We start from the raw sequence: 19,206 nt of genomic DNA on the forward strand, positions 1-19,206 counted from the left end.
ATCAATGTAGAAGACACCTTTTCATCTCAGATGTCCTGGTCCTCTGGCTCTTACAATCTTTCTGCCCCATCTTTCAAAATATTCCCTAAGCGCTTGGTATTGGGGTTGTGCTGTAGATATATTCGTTGGAGATGAGCCCCCCACAGTCAGTTATTCTCAACAATTTTCCCCGGTTCTGCATTTCTGTACTAGTCTCCCTTGGCTGCAAACCAAGATCATCTCTGCATATAAGGATAAGTATTCAGAGTGCAGCTGGAAAGTGTCCTGCTCTGGGAAGTGGCAGTAGTGGGCTCCCTCTAGTGCCCAGGACCTCACTGTATTCTGTTTGTTTGTTTGTTTTTTGTCATGACTTGTTTTGTTTTGTTTGTCATTGTGTATTGCTGCATTAGGTTTTAGGATTCGTTTGCTTGTTTTCCTCTTTGTGCTGATTTAAAACTTCTCCATTACAATATATTTTTATCATGTTTTTACACTACTCCAACTCCTCCCAGATTCATTTGTCCTGGCCAACTGTTCCATAGCATGGAGTCTGTCCTGGAGTGTGGTTGATACACCCAGTGACAATTCATTGTAGAAAACTGGTTTTCCCTTTGCCAGCAGATGTCAATTGCAAATAGCCACATGGTTATGGTGAGACCCTGTGTCCACTTCCCTTTCTCAGTGCTGAGACCCAGGCTGGCTTGAACCTGTACAGGTCCTGTGCCTGTTGCCACAGTCTCGGTGAATTCACATGTGTATTGGTCCTGTTCTGTCCAAAAGACACTTTTTCCTTTGAGTCACCTTTGCTCCTGGCCCTTACAATCTTTTCTCCTCCTCTTCTACATACATCCCTGAGCCTTGAGAAGAAGCTTTTGATAAAGACATCACATTTTGCACTAAGTGCTCCAAAGTCTCTCACTCTCTGCACATTGTTCATTCATGGTTCTTAATGTTAATTCTCATATGCTGCAACAAAAACTTCTCCAATGTGTGTTGAGTAGGTACTGATCTATGGGTTAGCAGTATCTCATTAGGAATCAGTTTATACCAGTAGCTATGGTCCTTTACAAGATCAATAGTAGTAGCTTTTCCTGTAGACCCATGATCTAAGTAGTCTCAGAATCCTGGACACTTTAACAGAGCCAGGTTTTGGTTCCACTTCATGGAGTAGGTCTTAAATGAATCAAAATTGGTTCATCACTCATAACATTTATGCCACTATCATACCAGTATATCTTACAGACTGGTTGCTGTTGTAAGTCAATTTTGTCTGCTGGGTGATGTTGATAATTACCTCTCTCCTTTGGTAGGCTTTAAAGTACTTTCTAGCATGAAAGAGTATGGTCAGTAGAGGTGAATATTCTAGTTGGGTACAGTTCGATTTCAATTTCAGAGATCGTATCTGTTGAGCAATGGCCTTGATTTCAATCTCCAGAAAGAACAAACAAAAACCAACAATAAAAACAGGACTCAGGTTCCCTCTAGTATCTCCTGTCAGCCCTTTTAACCTTTCCTCATCCCATAGAAACAGAGATGTTTCAACATACAAAAATCTGTCAATATAATCCACCATATAAACAAACTAAAAGAAAAAAGCCCACATGATCATCTCATTAGATGCTGAAAAAGCCTTTGACATAATCCAACACACTTTCATGATAAAAAGGCTTGGAGAGATCCAGGATACAAGGGCATATTTAAACATAATAAAGGCAATATACACCAAGCCAATATCCAATATCCAATTAAAACTTTTGTTAGGATATTAATGGTCATAGAGAGTACTAACTAATTATAGAAACAAAGGCTTCATCTAGCTGCATGTACATGTTTTCTTGTTTGAGTCTCTATCAGTTTTATGCAGGGAATTATGACCATGCCTAATAGCAAATTTGAAGTCTCCAAATAGATCATGGGGCCCCACAATGACAATTCCACATGGGCCAATGATAATACCACTAAGCTGATTAACACCACCCGGAGATCGTCTTTGTACTACAAACTGCTCAGGACAATTTTGAGATGGCTAGCTGAGATGATTCAGCCTCTCAAACTACTCGAACAAATACTTGAGATAAGCCTTGCACTTTTGCATTATACAGAGACTGGACAACAAATGATAAAGCTATCTCTCCCAGAACTTGACAATTAACTCAAAATTTTTCTTTTCAGGATCCCCTAAAGATGCCTTCACCCCCAGACAGCAAGAAGTAATTTTCAAAGCACGACACCCACATTCTCAAGAGTTGGGGTTGGTGGTCTTTGGTCATTCTATGGGTTTTGGATAATTGTCATTGTTTAGGATGGTTGGTTACAAGTTATTATTCTTAATGGTCAGGAAAAAGACTAAACAAAGGAGATTAGATTTATGGTTCTTTTTTGAAAAAAAAAGAGGCTATATATACTAGGTAGATTATTGAATCTACTTTAAAAAAGGTATAGAAATGATAGAAAAAAGGATATTGATTAAAGATTAAAGGATAGAATAAAGATTATTGAATCTACTCTGAAAAGAAAAAAGAGAGGATATGGATATGATAAAATAAAAAGACTATTGAATCTACTTTCAGAAGACAACTACTAATTTTAAATGTTTTACATTGGATTGGATTTTTGTATATTGTACAGAAATTATGTATATTGCTACAGATTTGAGATTGATTTATATAGATATGAAAGATAAAAAGGTAGATTATTGAATCTACTTTTAAAGGTAACTACTACTTTTAAATATTTTACATTGGATTGGATTTTTGTATATTGTATAAAAATTTTGTACATTAATACAAATTTGATATTAATTTTGTTAGAATATATTGTACATAAATTTCTAATCTTGTTCAAGATATTGTTCCTATACAGTTCATTTAAAAATGTAATGCAAATTGCTAGTCCTTGAAAGTTATTATTACCAACTATTTAGGATATAAGAAATGTAAGTTAGTAGTTAATCATTACAATTGAACTTGTATCATATTAGGTATGTTTTCAAAGTAAAGCAGAGATATATTTTAGATAGAAAGGCCATCTTCAAAAACTTCAGAAATCTGCAGAATATGGCATTTAAGATGTTTTAATAACAGATTTTTTTCTTTTTTTTTTGTGACAATGAGACATGTCTGCTCCTTGCAGCACCAATCTACTTCAGAGAAAATAATGGGCATTGAAGAAAATCCACATAGAGTTTACTTTCAATGTGGCAAATTTAGCCACTGGGCAAGAAAGTGCCCTTGCATCGACTGTTGACAGTATGCTGTCCAAAATGGACAAGCAGGTCACAAAACAAAGGACTGCTTGTGGTGATAATCTAATTGTACTGAATCATTATTTTGATTGTATGTTAATAAATAAAGTTGTCTGGGAGTCAGAGCTATTAGAGCCATAGCAAGAGTGTGGCGGTGGTGGCACACGCCTTTAATCCCATAGATATCTGTGTGTTCAGGGTCAGAGCTATTAGAGCCATAGCAAGAGTGTGGCGGTGCCGACACACGCCTTTAATCCCATAAGATCTCTGTGTGTTCAGGGATACAGCCAGCATTGGAGACATATGCCTTTAAGACCTAGGGGGCTGTACATTCAGACAGTGACGAGGCAGTCATGTGTTTGGGTTTACAACCAATGAGAAGGCAGAACAACATACTTTAAAAATACGAACCGACAGGAAGTAGGTCTCTTTTCGCGAAGCTGGGACAGCAGGAGGAAGGGTGAGATTTTAGCTCTGAGCTCTGACTTCTCGGCTTTCTCTTTTACATTGTTTCTGTGTTTCTTATTTAATAAGACGGTTGGTTACATCTACATCTGGCGCCCAACGTGACAAGAATCCATTAAAAACTGCTTGGCTTGGCGGCAGGTCCGCTTTCCCGCAAGGGCGGCAGGCGGCCCGCGGCGGCGGCACACGGCGGCCGGTGGCGATCGGCTTCTTAGTCCGAGCTGCTGGCGTCCTAGTCCGGGTAGCAACTTCTAGCCCGGGCCTAGGTCTCTGAGCAGCTTGCCTAAAGCCGGTGCTACAAACAACTCAGACCTGCCCTGCCGAACAGGGCCCTGCCTGTAAAGCCAACGCACGTGGTCGGAGCTTAAGGAAGCCAGACCCAAGCCTTGACTCGGCACAAGAGGGAACACGTGGCTGCATTTAAGCTTTAGCCGGCTACGCTTTCTTGTGCGTTCTCTCTTTCCTCTCTCTCTCTCTCTCTCTCTCTCTCTCTCTCTCTCTCTGGATTTACACCTGGGACACTAGGTGGCTGCTTTGAAAATCCCCTCGGATTTCTACTGTTCTACGCAGATTTGGTAAGTCATAATATATCAGATATTTTAAAGGAAACTATCTAAAAGAGAATTTTTTTCCACATTAAAAAACAAATGGGTTTTATGTGTACATTGGAAGAAAATTGGTTTTTGTTCGAAATTTTAGGCAGTCTGGCAATGGAACAACTATATAATATTAGTATTGGTGGAATTATGCACCTCATCACTATAATAATCCACATTTTAATATTTAAAAAGATAGTCAATTTAAGTGCCAGGATAACAGCGTTAGAAGAACTTGTTAAACCTGTAAAAATTCAGACAGAAGAAATTAACAGTGAAGTTGTTTCAAGTCGGGATCATAAGGTTGCAGAAAGAAAGCCTGTTTTCACACAGTCACCCTTAATTTATCCTGTAACAGTACAGCAGATGCCTGATCAAATGGCTACACAAAATACTTGGGCTCCAATTGAAATGTTGGATTTAAAAAGGTTTAAGGAGGCAATAGTATCTTATGGCATGCATTCCCCATATGTAAAGCAAATGTTAAACACTTGGTCAACATATAATAGGATAGTACCACAGGACTGGCGGGACCTCGCACAAGGTGTTCTGGAACCCAGCCAGAGACTTCAATTTCTGACTTGGTTTAAGGAGGAGGCTAAAAACATAGAAAAACAATGGAGGGATAAAGGAGTACAAGTTTGCCAGGATCAGCTTATGGGCGAAGGCCAATATGCTTCAGCACAAGCACAATGTTTATATGATATCCAAACCCTAATTTTATGTCGAACGGCAGCCTTGAATGCATGGGACAAAGTTGAGGAACCAGGAAAAAAATCTGAGTCATTTACAAAGGTGAAGCAAGGCCCCAAAGAGTCTTTTACAGATTTTTTACAAAGACTGGCTTCAGCAGTAAAGAGAACGGTCTCGGATTCAGAAGCTGGTAAGGCAATAATTGAATCTTTGGCCTTTGAGAATGCGAATGCAGCATGCAAAAGAATAATCAGGCCATTAAGGGCAAGATCTGCACCTATGGAAGATTGGATTAGAGAAACAATTAATGTTGAAGCTGATGAGCATGATGATACGTGGGTAGGAGAAGTAATTTCAAAAGGTTTGAGGAGTGTTAGATGTTTTGGATGTGGAAAGCAAGGACATTTGAAAAGGGACTGTCAACAGGTCATTTCCAGAAACAATGTTTCTTCAAGGAACAATGGCAACAGAATGCCCCTTCCTTCTGGAGTATGCAGAAGGTGTGGTAAGGGAAAACACTGGGCCAACGAATGTAGATCAACAAAGGACAGACAGGGTAATCCTTCGCCTCAGTCTTCGGGAAACTCCCAGAGGGGCCTCAGGCAGGCCCCCAGTGCAAATCCAGTTCAAACCTTTCCTGCAGCCATAGAGGAAATGCCTGCTCTGGAGAGCGATTAAATAACCAAATGCCTATTGGAATAAATCATGCTGGTCAGAATGATGAAACAGAGAGAATAGAAAATTCAGGAGAAAACATAAAGAAAATTTTTTGGCAAACTTCTATTAATGAACAAAGACCAAAATTAACGATAAAAATAAATGGTGTTTTGTTGTCTGGTCTGGTAGACACAGGTGCGGACGTTACCATAATTGCACCAGAATTTTGGCATCCAACTTGGCCTCTTCAGGAGGTAAACGTTCAACTGTTAGGAATTGGGACATTATCTCAGGTGAAACAGAGTGCAAGATGGCTCGAATGTATAGGTCCAGAAGGACAGAGAGGAAAATTAAAACCATATGAGGCTAACATAACTATGAACCTGTGGGGTCGAGACTTGTTGCAACAATGGAATACTCAGATTAACATCCCTCCAATCTCAGAAACAAATCATAAACTAGCACATGTTACTGAGAGAAATATTAGAAGATATTGTTCTAATGAGTGGTCACCAGCCATCCATATTATACAAGAACAGGGCACAATAACTGATGATCTTCCAAAGACACCAACAGCTCTACCTTTAAAATGGTTAACAGACAAGCCTGTATGGGTCCAACAATGGCCTTTAACAACAGAGAAACTCCAGGCTTTAGAAGAGCTGGTAGAAGAACAGTTAAATGCTCAGCATATTGAAGAATCAACCAGCCCTTGGAATTCTCCTGTATTTGTTATTAAAAAGAAATCTGGTAAATGGAGAATGGTAACAGACCTTAGGGCAATTAACAAAGTAATTCAGCCAATGGGTTCTCTACAATCTGTGATGCCTTTGCCTACTCTGTTACCAAAAGGATGGCCTCTCATAGTTATTGATTTAAAAGACTGTTTCTTTTCAATACCCTTACAAGAAAAAGACAGAGAAAGATTTGCTTTTACAGTGCCTACTTATAATAATTCTCAACCGGTTAAAAGATTTCAATGGAGGGTCCTCCCACAGGGAATGTTGAATAGCGCAACTCTGTGCCAATATTTTGTACAACAGCCATTGGAAGTGATACGTAAAAAATTTCCTAAATCTATAATTTATCATTATATGGACGATATTTTACTAGCTGACTCAAATGCAGATACTTTAGAAATAATGTTTGAAGAAGTAAAGAAAATTTTGCCTCGCTGGGGATTACAAATTGCTCCTGAAAAGATACAAAGAGGAGATTCTATTAATTATTTAGGATATAAAATAGAGCTACAAAAAATTAGACCCCAAAAGGTGCAAATTAGGAGAGATAGACTACAGACTCTTAATGACTTTCAAAGATTATTTGGAGATATTTCTCATCTACGAACTATTGTTGGGGTAAAAAATGATGAACTGACTAATTTGTTCAAAACCTTAGAAGGTGACAAGGACTTAAATAGTCCAAGAGAATTATCACCTGAAGCTGAGAAAGAATTAGCCTTGGTAGAAAAGAAAGTGCATGAAGGACACGTGAATCGTATTGATCCAAAGCTGGATTGCATTTTGGTTATCTTACCTTCTAGGCGTTCTCCTACTGGAATATTAATGCAGAGGGAAGATATTATATTGGAATGGATATTTTTACCAAATAAACCAAATAAAAAATTAAAAACTTATGTGGAAAAAATCTCTGACTTGATTTACAAAGGAAAAATGAGACTTCGTCAATTAGCAGGCATAGACCCAGCAGAAATTGTCGTACCATTAACTAAGGAGGACATTGAAAAATTATGGACAGAAAGTGAACCTTGGCAAAGAGCTTGCAGTAATTTTTTGGGAGAAATTAACAGCAAATATCCCAAAAGCAATAGAATTGATCTTATAAAGAGAGCTGATTGGATCTTGCCTCGAATTGTACGGCAAAAACCCATATCTGGAGTTCGTACATTTTATACAGATGCCAACAAAGAAGGAAAGGCAGGTTACAAATCAGAAAATTTAAGTAAAGTGGTTCAAAGTCCGTATAATTCAGTTCAAAAATCAGAATTGTATGCTATTCTGTTGGTATTAATGGATTTTTCAGAACCTCTCAACATAGTAACTGACTCTCAGTATGCTGAAAGTGTGGTGTTACATATTGAGACTGCAGAATTTATCCCTGATGCTTCAGAATTAACTTCACTATTTATTCAATTACAAGATACAATCAGGAAAAGGAATCATCCTTTATATATAACTCACATTCGATCCCATACTGGTCTGCCCGGCCCTCTAGCACAAGGCAATGATGAAATTGATAAATTATTGATAGGAAATGTGCTGGAGGCCTCAGAATTTCATAAAAAACATCACGTTAATAGTAAAGGTTTAAAAAAGGATTTTTCCATAACCTGGCAACAAGCCAAAGAAATAGTAAAGAAATGTCCTACTTGTTCCTTCTACAATCAGACGCCATTACCAGCAGGATGTAACCCAAAGGGTACTCAGAGAAATGAAATCTGGCAGATGGACGTGTTTCACTTTGCAGAATTTGGAAAATTGAAATATGTACACCACACTATCGATACTTATTCAGGATTTCAATGGGCAACTGCTTTGAGTTCTGAAAAAGCTGATTCTGTAATCACTCATTTGCTAGAAGTTATGGCCATCATGGGTATACCTGCACAAATCAAAACTGACAATGCTCCATCATATGTCTCTGTTAAAATGAAACAGTTTTTTGCTTATTACAATATAAAGCATATTACAGGCATACCACATAATCCTACAGGTCAAGCAGTTATAGAAAGATCAAACAGAACTCTAAAGGATATGCTAAATAAACAGAAATGGGTAACAAAAACCCCCAGAAATAGACTGCATAATGCTCTTCTAACTTTGAATTTTCTGAATGCCAATGAGAAAGGAACAACAGCTACAGAGAGACATTGGATAATAGAAAAAACTTCAGAATTAAATCAGCCTATATACTTTAAGGATGTGCTGACCTCAGAATGGAAACCAGGGTATGTATTACATTGGGGACGTGGTTTTGCTTTTGTTTCTACAGGAGAAGATAAGCTGTGGGTACCATCAAAATTGATAAAGGTTCGATTTGAACAAGAGAGACCTCTTAATTAGAGGAGGTGATAGTTCATCAACCAGCATGAACATCCAATTTAAACTAACTTGTATCAATAACACATGCCTTTTCATTTCATCAGATAATAACTTGCCAAAAAGGAACATCCCCAAAATTAGTCTTGGGGAAAGGTTTTTGTTTTTGTCTTTTAGGAGAATGAAGGTTAAGGAATCTGAAGAACACTGGACAAATGAGACAACTGAAGAAAAGGGACAAATCATCTATCCCAAGAAACAGAGTGAAACGGTGTATGGGTATATATTATCTAAAAAAATTTTATGTCTTCCTAAATGTTTGTTTCTGCTTTTCTCTAAAGATTTAACACTCTTGGTTTTCTAATAGTCCCAGTTCAATTAAAATTTAAAGCTGACTTTGGAGTTGGAGAATGGCTCTCTCCTTCTTTAAAATCAAGCATGTTGTTAAAAGGAAAAGGCAAACTCCCTGTATCATGCCAGAATAAGAGCCATCTTCTGCTATGGTACAGGACAAAAGCAAAATTAATTAAGGGACTATTCTATTACTAATCTCAACTCTTTGATTCTATTCTGATTCTTTAAACTTTTCTCAAAGTATAAATTTTATATCAAAATTTACAAGATTAATATATATATATATATATATATATATATATACATTTTAAACTTTGTTAAGATATGAATGGTCACATAGAGTACTAACTAATTCTAGAAAAAAGGCTAGCTGCATATATATGTTTTTGTGTTCGAGTCTCTTATCAGTTTTCTGCAGGAAATCATGGCCAGGCCTAACATCAACTGAAGTCTCCAGAAAGAAGATGGGGCCCCACAACAACAACAATTCCACGTGGACAATAATAATATCATTAAGCTGACAAACATCATCCACAGATCAGCTTTGAACTACAAGGTGCTCAGAGCAAATTTGAGATGACTAGCTGAGATGATCCAGTCTCAAAGACTACTTGAATAAGGACTTGAGATAAACCCTCAACTTTGGCATTATACACAGACTGGATAATGAAGGATATAGTTACCTCTCCTAGAATTTGACAATTAACCTACAATTTTTCTTTCAGGATAAAGAAAACTTCGCCCATACCCAGCAGGAAGCAATTTTAAGAATATGATGCCCACATTCCCAAAGAGGTGGTGTGGGGCGGGTGGTTTTTTGGTCTTTTTAATGGGTTTTGGGTCTGGGATAATTTTCAGTATTTAGGGGGGTTGGTTACAAGTTATTGTCAAGGGTTAGGAAAAGGGCTAAGCAAAGGAGATTAGATTTAAAGTTCTTGTTTAAAAAAAAAAGAGAAAGAAAGAAAAGAAAAAGACCATTACTAGTTTTAAATACTTTACATTGGATTGAATTGTTTTATATTGTACACAAATTTGAAACTGATATTGTTAGAAAATGCTATATGTATATTTCTAATTGTATTTATTCCATCCATTTAACAGTGTAATGCAAATTTCTGATCCTTGAATGTTATTATTATCAACTATTAGGATATAAAGAAATGAAAGCTAGTAGTTAGACATTATCATAGAACTTGTAGTCATATTAGATATGTTTTAAAAATTGAGCAGAGATGTTTTAGACAGGTCATCTTCAAACCCTTGAGAGATCTACAGAATATGGCATTTAAAATGTTTTAATAATTTAGAAAATTTTTCTGTTTTGAGACATGTCGGCTCCTGGCAGTACCAATCTACTTTAGAGAAAATATGGGCATTGAAGAAACTGCATATGGAGTCAACTTTCATTCTGGCAAAAGTTAGCCACTGGACAACAAAGTATCCTCGAATCAACAGGACAAAATGGACAGACAGATCACGAAACAAGGGACTACTGATTCTTGCCAAAACAAGTGTGGTTATGGCTTTATCAAAAGGCATCTTCTGAGGCCAGGACAATATGGCCCCATCCCTGAAGTGGCCTTCGCATCCGGAAAAGGTACGGTGCCCTTTTCTTCGAAGGCAGCTTAACAGGCAGAGGGCCGATGGATTCAGTTGTACAATGGAACAGCAGCTGAAAGCTCATGCCTCTCAAAAGTAGACTGGCATTTAATAGAGGGATGTGGAGAAGAAGGGGATGCTGAGATGAAGCCATATATACACAGCCAAGAAGAATGGACAGCTGAATTAAAAAACTGTCAACAATTTCCAGAATTTAAAATCCTGAATCATGACAGGACACTAGTGGAATTCAGGTGTTTCTGGTACGTGGACTGCTCTCACCCAATGTGAGGTTGAACTGTTGACCTTGTGTACATCCTACTTCACAAATGAGTCTGTCAGATACACTAAGCCTATAGGCTGAAGATGATGCCCCAACACTGCGGAGAAACCTCAGGTGACTGCCCAGGCAGCTGGCTGTTTCTGTCAACTCACAAAATTTTTTTGGAAGTTGCTTGCATGCACTTCCTGTTTTTATTTTTGTTAGCTAATATTATTCCCTTCTTGGGTCTCTGAGGGAGTTGAAGATTAGTTAGTTATGGTTGAAGATTAGTTAGTTATAGTTGAAAATTAATAAGGATAGAAAGTACATTAGATACATCTTGGAATTATCAAAATAGGATAGATAATGGAATTATTTTCTCTGATTCGTCAAATACCTGTTTAGGTATTTATTACTTGTATATATTGTATATAGTTATTGTACTTTTGTATATAGTTTTTCTTTTGTTAGTCATAACCTTTTGCTTTTTTTCTTTTTATTAAAATAGAAAAGGGGAAATGTGGTGATAATCTAATTGTACTGAATTATTATTTTGATTGTATGTTAATAAATAAAGTTGTCTGGGAGTCAGAGCTATTAGAGCCATAGCAAGAGTGTGGCGGTGGTGGCACACGCCTTTAATCCCATAGATATCTGTGTGTTCAGGGTCAGAGCTATTAGAGCCATAGCAAGAGTGTGGCGGTGCCGACACACGCCTTTAATCCCATAAGATCTCTGTGTGTTCAGGGATACAGCCAGCATTGGAGACATATGCCTTTAAGACCTAGGGGGCTGTACATTCAGACAGTGACGAGGCAGTCATGTGTTTGGGTTTACAACCAATGAGAAGGCAGAACAACATACTTTAAAAATACGAACCGACAGGAAGTAGGTCTCTTTTCGCGAAGCTTGGACAGCAGGAGGAAGGGTGAGATTTTAGCTCTGAGCTCTGACTTCTCGGCTTTCTCTTTTACATTGTTTCTGTGTTTCTTATTTAATAAGACGGTTGGTTACATCTACAACTGCTGATTCCTGCCAGGATATGGTAGGAAGGCTCTTTAAAAATACTGCTTCACAAATGAGTCTGTCAGTTATGCTAAGCCTGTAGGCTGAAGATGATGCCCCAGCGTTTCAGAGAAACATCACATAAGTGTCCAGGAAGCCCGCTGTTTCTGTCATTTCTCAAAATTTTTGGAAGTCATTTGTTTGCACTTCCTCCTTATTCAGTTAATATAATTTCCTTCTTGGGTTTCTGAGGGAGCTGAAGATTAGATAGTTATAGTTTCCTTTCTTAAGAAATTCAGAAAAGAATCTCACTAAAGAGGTATGAAGTGTAGAAGTTTGAAAGACATCAAAGGATAGTTTTGGTTATGCAAATTAGGACAGAAGGTAAATTAGATACAATCCTTTGGATTCACAAAAATAGGATAGATAATGGAATATTTTCTCTGAATTTCTCAAGTGCAAATGGACTAGACATTGTTGATATATTTATTTCTTGTATATTTTTGTATAGTAATTGTACTTATTGTATATAATTTTTCTTATACTAACTATAAATTTAAATTTTTTTTATTTTAGATAATAAAGGGGAAATTCGGTGATATATTGTGTCCCCCAAAATATTGTGCACCCTAATAAATGTTGTGATATTTTGTTTGTGTTCTGACAAATAAAGCTTGCCTGAAGATAAGAGGGTGGAGCTAGTCACTAGTTACCCATAGAGGTCTCATGTAGTGTGTAGCCGTTCCAGCTTTAACCTTGATGTTCTAACCCCATTGAGGCTTCCGGTAACTGTCATGCCTATGAGGCAGGGCAGAGAAAGTAGCCCTTAAGACCCAAGATTCAGATGTGCTGGCTCTCTTGTTTCCTGGATCTTGGAAGCTGAAGTTCTCCAGAGAACACCGCCAGACTGCGCTATACCTTTCCCAGACCCTGTAACCTATACCTTTACTTGTAAGTTACCCCACAAAATAAACCTCCCTTCTAACTATGTGGAGTTGCCTTAATACTTCCACCAATAGTCTGGACGTCTGTATAGACAGGAAACAGGAAGTGATATGGCTGGGCAGAGAGAGGAAGTAATAAGAGACAGGAGTTCAGACCTTTTTGTTCTGAGGAGTTGGAGAGGTAAGAGGTGATTATGGCTGCTCCTTTGCTTCTCTGACCTTTCAGCTTTTACTCTGATATCTGACTCCAGGTTTTTATTAAGACTAATTAGGATTGCGCTTCTTGGGCCTTGCTGTCAGTTTATGGAGAGCAAACTATAGTCATGGCAACAGCCCAGATTGTTTGGAGATTCCCAAGGGACTCTTTTGGCAAACAACTCAAGTAGATGTAACCAAATCCCAGTAGTGGGAGCTTCATTTGGTGACAAGAGATAGCCAGTAGAGACTCTGTTTCCCCCATTATTTTGAGATTTCATTTAGATTTCCTTCATATATGTACATATTTTAGGAAACTTCTACTGTATTAGGTTTCCATACTTCCCCTCAACTGGCCCTTAATTTTAGCTGTCTCTCACTTTACTTCTCCCTCATCTCGATTTCCTCCCCCTCCTCATTTGATCCTCCTGATCCAGTCCCCCACCATCCATTCATAAATATCTATTCCATTTCCCTTTTCTAATGAAATATATCTGTATCCCCAGTCCCTTAATCTATACCTAACCTCTGTGGTTCAATGGATTGTAACTTGGTTATCATTTATTTAAAGGGAAGTATCTACATATAAGCAAATACATACCATATTTGTCTTTCTGAGTCTACCTCCCTTAGGATGATTCATTCATAGTTCCATCCTTTGCCTACAGATTTCATGACGTCATTTTTTATGGCAGATAAATGTTCCATTGTACAATAGAACCATATTTTCTTTATCCATTCCTCTGTTGAGGAACATCTAGGTTGTTTCCCATTGCTGGCTATTATGAATAGAGCAAGCAGTGAATATGTTGAGCAAGTGTTTCTGTGGTAGAATGAAACATCCTTTGGATATACGCCCAAGAGTAGTATAGCTGGATTTTGAGATTGATCTATTCCCATCTTCCTGAGGGACCACCACACTGATTTGCACAATGGCTGTACAAGTTTGCAGTTAGCTAGAATTGAGGGACATTTGAGGGGTAGTATGGAAACCTAGTCCAGTGGAAACTTCCTAAAATATATGAAGGTGATCGTAATGAAGACTCCAAATAATGAGGGAGACAGTGTCCCAGGGGCTATGACTTGTCACCAAATGAAACTTCAAGTACCAGGACTGTAGTTGGCCAAAGGGGTTCCATGAGAATTGCCAAAGAACCCAGGCTGCTGCCAAGACAATGGGTTGCTCTCCAGGAACTTGCAGCAAGGCCCCATTGCTGAAGACAACACTCACACAACTCATTGAACATGGAAAGGTCAAGTTGGTGCCTACATAGAACCTTCACCACAAAGTTCTGGTGTCTTTGGTGCAGGAAGGGACCCTGCAGGCTACCAAAAATAAACATAAACCCAGCCACCTAACCTTTGATCTACAATCTGTCATGCCAGCAAAATATGCTAGGGCAATGGTGGCAGAAAGCTTGTGGGAGTAACCTACCAATGTCTGATTTGACTTAAGGCACACTCCATGAGATGGGACCCATATCCAACAAGACCAAGAACATGAGGCTAGATAACCCAGAAAACTAGGGTAAAACCAAATACAACTGTTCTAAAAACAAAACCAAAGACAAAAAATAAGAAAAAATAAAACGACTCTTAATAATATTCTGCTATGCTCATAGATCAGTGCCTTATTCAGTCATCATCAGAGAAGCTTCCTTCTGCTGCAGATGGGAGCGAATACAGAGACCTACAGCCAGACATAACACACACACACACACAGAGAGAGAGAGAGAGACAGAGACAGAGACAGAGACAGAGACAGAGACAGAGAGAGACCTTAGAATACACAGGTCTAAATGAGACATCTACATCAAATCCCTCCCTGCAGAGCTCAAGGAACCCCGCAGAAGAAGAGGTGGAAAGATGTAAGAGCCAGAGGAGAATGAGGACATCAGGCAAAAAGGCCCTCTAAATCAACATGATCAAAGCTCATATGAACTCACAGAGACTGAAGCAGCATGCATGGGGCATACACCACTCAGCATCAAGTCCTCTGTCTGCATTATAGCCTCTGGTTTTCAGTGTTTTTATGGGACTCTTGAGTGTGTGAATGAGTTGGTCTCTAATTCTTGTGCCTTCTCTTGTGGCTCTTTTCCATTGGTTGGGTTGCCTTGTCCAACTTCAATGGGATTGTTTTTGTTTTATCTTGTTATATTTTGTTTTGTTGTTTGGTTGTTATTATCTTAGAAGCCTATTATTTTCTAATGAGACAGAAAGGGAGTGTATTCGGAGGAGAGAGGAGGTGGGGAGGAATTGGGAGGAGTAAAGCAGGGAAACTACAATTAGAATATATTATGAAAAGAATCTATCTTTAATAAAATGGGCAGGGAAGAGGAAGGAGGAGGGATGGAGCTTGGAGAAGTGAGGAATAGGAATGGGAGTGAATATTACCAAAATAAAGTGTATGAAATTCCCAAAGAATTACTACAAATGTATTATTTAATAAAAAAAGAAACAATTTCACATTCCAACCTGTGATGGCAGAGGGTTCTTCTTTCTCCACATCTTGCCAACATGATCTCTCACTTGTTTTATTGATCTTAACAATTCTGACAGGTCTAAGATGGAATCTCAACGTAGTTTTGATTTGGGTTTCCTTGATGGCTAACGATATTGAACATTTCTTTAAGAGTTTGTCAGCCATTTGAGTTTTCTCTTTTGAGACTTTTCTGTTTAGATCTGTACCCCATTTTTAAATTAGGTCATTTGTTTTCTTGACATCTACTTTTTAAAATGTATTTTGGATAGCGGCCATCTATTGGATGTGTAGCTGGGCAAAATATTTTCCCATTCTTTAGGATGTCACTTTGTCTGAATGACAGTGTCCTTTGCTGTGCAGAAGCTTCTTAGTTTCATGAGTTCCCATTTATTAGCTGTTGATCATAGTGCCTGTGCTGTGTTTTGTTCAGAAACTATTTTCCTGTTTAAAGCTCATATGAACACACAGAGACTAAAAAGCCTAAACGAGTCTATACAGGTCTGCACCAGGTCCTCTGCATATATATTATGGCTTACACTTTAGTGTTTTATGGGACTCCTGAGTGTGTGAACTCGTGGGTCTCTGATTCTTGTGCCTTCTCTTGGGCTCTTTTCCTTCTGTTTGTTTGTCTTGTCTCTTCCCCCTTCCTCTCCCCATATACTCCTCTTCCATTTCTCTTAAGAAAAGGGCGGGCCTCCAATGGATATCAGCCAGCAATGACATATCAAGTTGCATGTCAACTAGGCACCTCCTCTCCTATTAAGGCTGAACAGAGCAACCCAGTAGGAGGAAAGGGTCCCAAAATCAGACACCAGAGTCAGAGACAGCACTTGCTCCTGCTGATAGGAGTCCCACAAGAAGACCAAGCTATACAGCTATAACATAAATGCAAAGTACCTATGTCAGTCCCATGCAGGCTCCCTGGTTGTTGATTCTGTCTCTGTGAATCCTTGTGAACCCAGGTTAGTTGATTCTGTGGATATTCTTGGGATATCCTTGACCCTCAGGCTCCTACAATCCTTCCTCTCTGTCATCTCCAGGATTCCCCAAGCTCTATTTAATGTTTGTCTGTGGGTCTCTGCATCTGTTTCCCTCAGTTACTGGGCATAGCCTCTCTGACACTTGAGCTAGTCACCAATCTATGAGTATAGAAGAATATGATTAGGAATCACTTCATTGACTTATTTTGGGAAACTAAAGGCCATGGCTGATTGGAAGTGAGCCACCCAGGGTCTTAAGGCACTGGGCGGTGAGAGACAGCCACGGAGGTTCCCCAAAGTTCCACATGGAAGGAAGACAGCTAACCTGCCTGACGTTTAACTGTTCAGACAGGGGCTGGGACCTCCATATATGGTGGTATTTTATTTGTACTGAAATGTGATTTTCCTTGTATGTTAATAAATAAAGTTGCCAGGGGGGTCTGAGCTATTAGAGCCATAGAAAGAGCATGGCAGTGGTGGCACACGCCTTTAATCCCAGCACTTGGTAGGCAGAGCTAGGTAAGTCTCCATGTGTTCAGGGATACATCCAGCATTGGAGACACATGCCTTTAAGACCTGGAGGTCTGTACATACAGGCAGTGATGAGGCAGTCACGTGTTTGGGTTTACAACCAATGAGAAGGCAGAACAGAAAGACTATATCAAGACAAACACACAGGAAGTAGGTCTCTTTTGGAGAGGTAGGACCACTACAGGAGGAAGGGTAAGGTTTTAGCTCTGAGCTCTGACCTCTTGGCTTTCTTCTTTACATTGGTTCTGTGTTCCTTATTTAAAAAGACGGTTGGTTACATCTACAGCCATATCTCTGGCTGGTGGGATGACAGCCACCCAGTATTCTCAAGGGTCCCGCTTACATGAAGACAGCCACGCCCACTTAATGCTTACTTGCTCAGAAGGGTGCTAGAATTCCTGGACCCCCAGGTCCCTGCCTGGCAGGAAGGCAGCCACCCAGAGTTCTCAAAACTCTGGCTGGCAGGAAGACAGGCAGTCCTGTATGATGTTTGAATGCTCAAATGGGGGCCAGCTGACTGGGATCCCCATGCCCCTGCTGGTGGGATGACAGCCATTCATGGTCCTCAAGGCTCTGGCTGGTGGGTAAACAACCAGCCCTGCATAATGTTTAAATGCTCAGATGGGGGGCCAGCCGACCAGGATCCCTATGCCTTTGTAGGCCAGATGACAGCTACCTAGGGTCCTCAAGGCTCCACGTGATGGGAAGATAGCCAACCCTGCCTGATGGTTAACTGCTCAAAAGGGTGCTAGCCAGCCGGGATACACAAGGCCCTGGATGGTGGGAAGAGAGCCACCCAGAGACCTTAGGACCCTGGGTGGTGGGATGGCAGACACCCAGGGTCCTCAAAGTCCTGGCCGGTAGGATATCAGCCACCTCTACCAGACGCTAAACTGCTCAGACAAGGCCCAGCTGGCTGGCATCCCCAAGGCCCTCACTGATGGGATGACAGACACTTAGGGTCCTCAAGGCCCTGGCTGGTGTGATGACAGCCACCCAGGGTTTTCAAGGCCCCAGCTGGTGGGATGACAGCCACCAGGGGTCCCCAATGTTCCAGTTGGCTTGAAGACAGCCAACCCTGCCAGAAATTTAACTATAGAGATAGGAGAAAGCCGGCCAGGAACCCCAAGGCCCCTGCTGGTGGGAAGATAACCACCTAGGTTCCTCAAGGCCCTGGCTGGTGGGATGACAGCTACCTGGGATCCTCGAAGGCCCAGCTTGCCTGAAGAGAGTCACGCCCACCTGATGCCTTTGTGCTCTGAAGGGTGCTAACCAGCCTGGACCCACAGGTCCCTGCCTGGCGGGAAGACAGGTACCCAGGGTCCTCAAGGCTTGGCCTGGTGGGAAGATAGCCAGCCATGCATGATGTTTAAATGGTCAGAATGGGGCCCGCCGACTGGGATCACCATGGCGTTGCTGGAGGGATGACAGATACCTGTGGTGGTTATCTAATTGTACTGAAATATTATTTTGATTGTATGTTAATAAATAAAGTTGCCCGGGGGTCAGAGCTATTAGAGCCATAGCAAGAGTGTGGCGGTGGTGGCACATGCCTTTAATCCCATAGATATCTGTGTGTTCAGGGATATAGCCAGCATTGGAGACATATGCCTTTAAGACCTAGGGGGCTGTGCATTCAGACAGTGACGAGGCAGTCACGTGTTTGGGTTTGCAACCAATGAGAAGGCAGAACAAAATACTTTAAATAGACGAACAGACAGGAAAGAGCTCCCTCATTCAGGATGCTGGGACACCGCAGGTGGAAGGGTGAGATTTTGGCTCTGAGCTCTGACCTCTCGGCTTTCTCTTTTGCATTGTTTCTGTGTTTCTTGTTTGATAAGACGGTTGGTTACATCTATATCTGGCGCCCAACGTGGGGCACGAACCCACGACCCTGAGATTAAGAGTCTCATGCTCTACCGACTGAGCTAGCCGGGCTGGAAAACACTGGACCAACGAATGTAGATCAACAAAGGACAGATAGGGTAATCCTTTGCCTCAGTCTTCGGGAAACTCCCAGAGGGGCCTCACGCAGGCCCCCAGTGCAAATCCAGTTCAAACCTTTCCTGCAGCCATAGAGGAAATGCCTGCTCTGGAGAGCGATTAAATAACCAAATGTCTATTGGAATAAATCATGCTGGTCAGGTTGATGAAACAGAGA

General features: G+C 40.2%; 1 non-coding gene across 1 annotated transcript; it reads right to left on the reverse strand.

Moving 5' to 3' along the window:
* Positions 1-18,910: 18,910 nt before the first annotated feature.
* Trnak-cuu (transfer RNA lysine (anticodon CUU)) lies at positions 18,911-18,983 on the reverse strand. Its single transcript has one exon. It is a non-coding gene; the product is annotated as a tRNA-Lys (tRNA).
* Between the last annotated feature and the right edge of the window lie 223 nt (positions 18,984-19,206).

The sequence above is a fragment of the Peromyscus maniculatus genome, chromosome X (assembly GCF_049852395.1).
Source record: "Peromyscus maniculatus bairdii isolate BWxNUB_F1_BW_parent chromosome X, HU_Pman_BW_mat_3.1, whole genome shotgun sequence".
Lineage (NCBI taxonomy): Eukaryota > Metazoa > Chordata > Mammalia > Rodentia > Cricetidae > Peromyscus > Peromyscus maniculatus.